The sequence below is a fragment of the Centrocercus urophasianus genome, unplaced genomic scaffold, assembly GCF_019232065.1.
Source record: "Centrocercus urophasianus isolate 14NV4802_14NV808 unplaced genomic scaffold, USGS_Curo_1.0 seq_14, whole genome shotgun sequence".
In the NCBI taxonomy this organism is placed as follows: Eukaryota; Metazoa; Chordata; class Aves; order Galliformes; family Phasianidae; genus Centrocercus; species Centrocercus urophasianus.
Window position 1 is genome coordinate 46,988,983 of NW_024884586.1, and position 7,178 is coordinate 46,996,160.

A 7,178-nucleotide genomic window follows, 5' to 3' on the forward strand; every position below is an offset into this window, starting at 1 on the left:
TCTGCATGAGAAAAGACTTCCAAAACTAAAAACAAATTCTGTTCTTCAACATGAACCTGCCTCCAGCTGAGAGTGCTCTTCTATTTGCTCTGCTCTAAAGATGCAGGGCTGGCAGCCTGCCAGGCAAGGCCAGACTCCCCCACAATAATTCTGCAGCTCTGTAGGACAGGTTTGGACCATTGGTGTATTAGGTCAGCAGTCCTAGGAATCAGTCACTGATACATCACAGCTCGTTCATCACATTTCCCCAGGTTATAGTGCAATCATTGCTTTTGCTGGAGCATCATCTCTTCCCTTATATTACTCTTTGGTATTTTCATGGTACAGCTTTGGCAGCTATAAAACCTCCCACTTGTGATCACCAGTTTTGCTGAACAGCTCTCATGTCAATCCGCAGCTCATAAGATACATATTTACATAACCTAAGGTTAACTCCCAGGTCAAAATCAGACATTTTGGTTAGATTGGGCCCTGGGCAATCTGATCCAGTATTTAGCCTAGCAGCTGGCAGTGCTGCACAAGACGGGGGTTAAAACATAACCATCCTTGAGGTCCCTTCCAACCCAAGCCATTCTGTGGCTCTATGATTTCACTTCACCTGAAACACCATTACCATTGCTGAGCAGCTTCATCAGGAGTACCTCTGAACTTCTACTAGCATCTGTCACATACATTCATTCTCTATCCAGAGAAGTTACCACTGCTTTTCTGTCTTTCCATGTCAAAATCAATGTTTACCTATTGTTTCCTAGCACCAGTGTGAACCCCTTGCTAAACAGCAGGTCAGCATGCAGGAAGGTATGGGGGAAACAGCCTGAATGAAGCTAAGGGAACATGGCGACAGGACAAAGAAACAATCTGTCCTGTGAGCCGTTCTGCTCTGTACTAGAATAGCAAAGTAAATACCAGCTAAGAGATAATGTAATTAAAAAGGTGAATGCAATTATTCTAAAAATAATAGTAATAACCTTGCAAATCTCATAGTAGTTTAAGTAGCAAGCGAGTTAGTCTCTGAGCATCCTAAGCAAAAGCCATTCCTTCGGCACTGACCCTTTCATGTACAAAGCATTTCCTCAGTGAAACTTCCTATCTGTCCCTTCGCAGTCAGTAACTGGCACCTGGCTCCTCGCTGCCGGCCTGCTCCGCTACCTGGGGCTCCCCTTCTGCTAAGGGTGGCACAACTGAACGACAAAGTGATTCCCAGCATCTGTATCTACACACAGAGAACTGCAACGTGGCTTTGCTTCCACACGACACATTGCATGTGTGTGAGGCCTCAGCATCACACCTGCCCTGTGTGTGCACGGTGCTTCGTGGCCAATTGGTTAACATGGGGCTGCGGAGAGGTGCCCAAAGCACCCAACTCACCCCAAGCTGCTGAGTCCAAGCTCCGCTCCCACCTCACCACGGGCATCTCTGCAATCAGTGCCTCATCCTAACGCCTCAGCAAGCAGTTCAAGCATTCAGAAACAAACATCGGTGGGTCTAACAGCTACTTTAATTCATTTTATAAATAAGCAATTGAGAATTTTGCTCCAGGTGGCTGCTTGTGTAGCCCATCCCATAAACGGCGTTCTCTGCAGAATAAGGCACAATGCGATACGAATGCAGCTCTTCATAATAGAGTGACTGAGAACAGCACTCGTGTACCATAAACTTCAGCCGTTTTCGTGAGTCAGAGTAAGCAGTCCTATAGCACGGAGCCTCCTTAAAGTATTCATAGCTCTCCCTCTCTGTCTCTAGGTGAATCTTCCTCAACAGATTGTTAATTAACACCGACCTACGGAGATAGGCTTCGGGATCTTCCAGGAATCGGAGTTTCTGGAGAGAAAGTTTTAGAATACAAGTCCGGTCCTCAGGGATTATCAGGTGCTGGGGAGCAAAGAGCATCACACGGGTCTTTAGTAGGGAGGGATGTAACCGAGGGAGGATGGGAGCTGGAAGGAGAAAGCTACTCACTTTTGGACAGTACTCATGGTAATCTTGATGTAGATGTTCTTCTTCTGCATATTTTCTCTTAAAGTAGGCTACTTTCGACGTCGTTAATGGATTTGGTAGGCCCCAGTCAGATCAGCTCTGTGCAAGATTAAGAGAGGGTTTAGGTTAGATTTAGGTTAGATGTTAGGAGGAAACTCTTTACTGTGTGTGCCCCATCCCTGCAGGTGCCCGAGGCTGCGGAGGGGCCCTGGGCAGGCTGAGCTGGTGGCTGGCAACCAGCTCTCAGCAGGGGCTGGAGCTGGGTGGGCTGTAAAGTCCCTTCCAAGCCAAACCATGCTCAGGAGCAGTGACCACCTGCACTAGAGCTGCTGCCATCAGTACCCCGGCTGGTGACCGCCCTCCGGACCAAGGTAGGTGATAACCCGAGCCCAGCTCCGGGTGCTGCCGGCCAGCTTTGCAGCGATCTCTCGCTAGGTGGTAGTGTGGTCCCATGGCAGCCCGGCTCGGTGTGCTGCTGCTGCTGATCCTTGGGCAGCTCTGAGCGCTCGCAGCCTGCTTGATGCTCAGCCCTTCAGCGAAGGGAAGGGAGCGCAGAGCCCTGGGGGTCCCGCGGGCTGCTCCCAGCTGCTCCTCTTTAGCAGAGGAGTCACAGTGCTACATCACTGCAGTGGGACCGTAACTTTCCTTCTGGTGAGCACCAGACAGAACGCAGGCTGGGTTTTGGTTTCATTAGACAGGAGGCACGTGTGTTTGGGGTTGACATCATCGTGGACAAAACTCTCTCTGTTAAAAGCAGTTTCTGTGGTTTGCTTTCAAACGTGCTATTTTTCTGAAGGTTATTAATGGTCAATTTTAAAGTCCACAGAAAGTCACCACCTGGAGCCGCTCACAGTCAGGTCTCGGAGCTTAAGCTTCCTTCTCCAAACTGAGATGCCTTTACAGAGGTGTGTAAAACTTTGGCTATTGGGGCAATAAAGGTCTTGGTTCTGGAGTGCAGAATCTCTCCTATGGTAACAGAACCAAATACACCACACATATAAGAGAGAGCTCGTGGTGCTGGATGGATCCCACCACGCTCTCTGAGCTGCAGGTGGGAGTGAAAGGACATTAACACTGATCCTGCCCCTGCTAGAGGCATCTCTCCTTCCCTGGTAGGAGAAAGTTATGTGCTCTGCCTTCCTCTTTCCATGCCGAAACCCACAAGAGATGCCCAAACAGGACAAATCCTCATAGAAGACTCTTCCTGTGTTTTCTTGCTGAACTTCAGGTTAGTGAGAATGGAGGTTTGCCATAAAGGACACTATAAACCTGGGCAGAAATCCCTTGGCTGGTGGATTAATGGCCTGTCTGGAGCCAAGTGTCCCAGCCCTGCTTTGGGACCCAGCACTGCTCTCACAAAAGAGGACTCAGAAAGGGACTATCCCTCCTTGCAATAGGACAATGCCATGTTTCTGTCAGCCTGGATGGATCACTGCGCACAGCTCTTGGGAGCAGGGCACAGCTATGGCCTTCACAGCACTGCCAGTCCCGGGCAGCTGCAAAAAGTGGTCCAAATGCACAGCCTTCACTGCTGGCAGGTTTTATCCTACATTTGAATTACACTGGAGACAGGGCACCCTGGGTACTGACACTGCTTCTCCTAGGTTCAAACCTCCCTGCTGTGTTATCTGAACACAGGCAGAAAAGCATTTATGCTCCCAAAGCTGTAGGATAAGAGAACATCACAAGGACTCGGGGGAGACTTTATAGCTCTCTATAATGACCTGAAAGGAGGTTGTGGTGAGGTGGGGGTCGGCCTCTTCTGCGTAACTAGCAATAGGGTGAGAACCAGCCTCAAGTTGTACTGGTGTGGGGGGGTTCAGGTTGGATATTAGGAAAAATTTCTTCTCGGAAAGAATGGCCAAGCACTAGAACAGGCTGTCTAAGGAGATGGTAGAGTCACTGTCCCTGGAGGTGTTCAAGAAATGTGCAGATGTGGTACTAAGGGACGTGGCTTAGGGGGGAAATACTGGTGCTAGGTGAATGGCTGGACTGGGTGATGTTGGAGGTCATTTCCAACCTTAATGATGATTACAGTTTTCCTCAGCCTTTCTCTGAAGTGGACAGAGGTATGAAAGAAGAAGTGATGTTCCCATGGTGCCATCGGGGATGGGAATAAAGCCAAACCCAGAGTGCAGGGTGAGCCAACCAGGGGCTTGTTGTTCTCCTTCAAAACAAGCTTCTAAGTTGTAAAACTCACTCTGGTGATTTCCACTGAAAAGGCTGAAAGCACAGCCTGTGTACTCTGCATGCAGAACATGAGCAGAGGCAGGACAGAAACCCAGGGCATGCAGAGCATCACCACTCAACCCTCCATCTCTTCCATCTCCCTTGAGATGGAGGATGACAACTGGGACACCATTGGCCCTAAGGACAAACAGTCCTGACGAAGGACCAGCAAACTGCTTGGGATAGCCATGCCAGATGGACAGGAGGAGGCTGTGTCCAAGAGCCATGGAGATGTGGCAGAGGGACACGGTCAGTGAGCATAGTGCAGATGGATTGGGGTTGGACTTGGGCATCTTAAACGTCTTTTTCCAGCTTCAGTTTTTCTGTGATTCCGTGAAGCTTCCTGCAGCTGGCCCCATCCCTGTTCCCAACACTGGGCTGCAAAGCTGATTTTAAAAGGACACGTTCCCACCTGCAAGCACAAAGCTCCTCAAAGACCAAGAGCAGAGCAGACGCAAGCTGCTCGGTGCTGGCTGTCAGCAAAGCCCAGCGGTTCCAGCCCTGCAGGACTCCTGAAAGTCAGTGCGGACTGCCTGGCCGGGCTGCAGGCACGCACGGCGGTAGTAATGCGGCAGTGAATCAGACCCTTCGTGTTTTGTTTAAATATAAACATATTGAATCAGTGCTTTTTTGTGAGGAAGGCTATTCTCGCCAGCCAAGTGTTTTGACAGCTACAGCAAGGTGGTATGAGTCACTGCCTCCGCCTCAGCCAGCGTTGGAGACAGATACATCTTAATCACATTACATTTCTTCAGTGCCGCACCACAATCCCAGGCACGGGGCCAACCATCCCCCCAGGGATGGAGCGGTGGATCCTGAGTGCGAAGTTTGCCCTCCCTGCCCAGCCGAGCCCGGCTGCTCGGAATGCACACAGCACCGCAGCGGCTCCCGCTGCCATTAGCACTAATGGAAGTTGGGAGCATAAATCCCATGCGTGGCACTGAGGGGATGGAGGCTGCTGCCTCCCAGGTCTCCCCAGAGCAGCTTCATGAGCTCTTTAACTGTACTTTCAAATACGTGCCTGTTCTTACTCCTTGCCCTGGGAATAATCACAGCGCTGCGTGGACCCACAGGGTTATTAGGCATGTTTGGGCAGAGGGTCTTATCTAAATTGAAATGGAAATTGATTTATAGCATGGCAACTTCATGATCGAGCTGCAAATGGCACAAGATAGTCTTCACCTGCCTTACGGTCCCCCATCACACAGAGATAGAGCCTCTATGCAGCATGAATTAGTACTGCTGGTCCCAGGAGGGCCACGGGTCATCTCAGAGAGGGGGGTTAGCAAATGACCAAGCAGCTGAGAGAAAGCAAAGATTGTGCTTTTCCACTTCAGGCAAATGGAAAGGGGACTGCCAGCCCTGGGTCTGCAGGTTGTACAGAGAGCTGCTCTGGCTGCCTCTGTTTTTCCCACCTTTCCTGAGGAAGAAGACCTGTCCCTGCAGTGTGCTGCTGCAGTGCTGGGGCTGGAGCAGCTGCTGCTCTCAGTGCATCACTGCAGATGGCTGCAGGAGAAATTCAGGGGCTCACTGGGTGAGCTGGAGCCAACAGCACCACGCAACTGAAATGAGCCGGTGCCCCACAGGTCTTCCTCTCACAGCACAAGGGGATGGAAGTGCAAGAGAGCCGGCTGAGATGGAGAGCATCTCTGAGCATCTCCTGCATGCACAAATAGAAAATCCAGTGCTTCTGAGCATGCAGAGATGGATATTTATTATCAGCAGGAGATGTGACTTTGACATGGCTGGAGATACTGCCTTGTCCTTGCGGCTGCCGTCAAGCTGCAGTGATGAATTCCCCTGCGATGAACCTGTGATGAACCTCAGCCACACTGCAATTACAAAGTGCTCAGCTGAAACCCTGCTCTGATTTCATGTTACACTGCCGCATTTCTCAGGACAAGCAGCCTCAGGTCCCGCCAAGGCTTTCCCAGCTTCAAAACACAGGCAGAGAAAATGTGAATGGGGAACACTGCCAGATCATGGGTTTCACATGGAATGACAATTGCAGAGCGTAGGGATGGATCTCCCACTCCCCACCCGGGCACAGAAATTCCCCTTGTTTGATCACCTGAGGGAAGGTAGCAGCCTTCCTACTTGCCGGAGCTGTGGCTTTGCACTTTAAAACTGCCTTCTTTTGGGACTTCTAATTGCTTTACAGATCTCCCTAGTTCACCAGGCACAGGCATCAGGATATCTCTCATGAATGCACAAAAACAGAGACAGTGATGGGTGATTGCTCCGCTCCCGTTCCCTGCAGCCCCCCTGCCTCCATCCCTCTGACCAAGAAAATGGGTATAGCTCAGCCAGATGCAGCAGAAAAATAGAATGACACCTTAATTCCATCTGAGTCCCCCTTTAGCAGTCATTTCCCTTGCTCCAAAGCCCGGTCAGCAGTAGTTGGCAAACACGACAATTACCTGAGGATGTGGAGTCAGTCTGCAAAGGGTCTCTCTGGGATGATGCCAGCAGTCCTGGTGAGATCTCCTCGCACGGGCTCAGCAAGCATTGCTGGCAGCACAGCCCCGCAGAACGTCACCTGTGGGGGGACCAAGGGGGAACATGGCTCAGGTGGCAGCAGCAGGACGAGCACGAGAAGAGAAAACAGGAAAAACAGAGTCCTGGGGTCACATCCAAATCATAGAATCGTTAAGGTTGGAGAGACCACTGAGGCTGTCTATTCCAAACTCCCAGACTTCACCCTCGCTTCCCGGACAGCCTTTCAGACATAAACCAGAACATGAGGAAAAACCATGTCAGCCTCTCAGTGGTACGGTTGTAATGCTCCCAGAGCAAATGCTGCACACACAGCTCCTCGGAATACCCGGAAGTTTGCTGAGCCAAAACACGACTGCAGCCTGAGCACAACCTCGTGAAACAGTGTGCTGTTTTCCCCATCAGCTCTTGTCAGCCTCACAGGAAAGCTGAAGGAATACAACTGAAACCACAGCATCATTTGGAGTGGCAACATC

General features: G+C 50.6%; 1 long non-coding RNA gene across 1 annotated transcript; it reads right to left on the minus strand.

Moving 5' to 3' along the window:
• Nucleotides 1-1,597: 1,597 nt before the first annotated feature.
• On the minus strand, nt 1,598-6,771 carry LOC122158290. Its single transcript, XR_006168189.1, has 3 exons — nt 6,627-6,771; nt 1,960-2,076; nt 1,598-1,872 (listed from the first exon to the last, which is right to left on the minus strand). It is a non-coding gene; the product is annotated as an uncharacterized LOC122158290 (long non-coding RNA).
• Between the last annotated feature and the right edge of the window lie 407 nt (nt 6,772-7,178).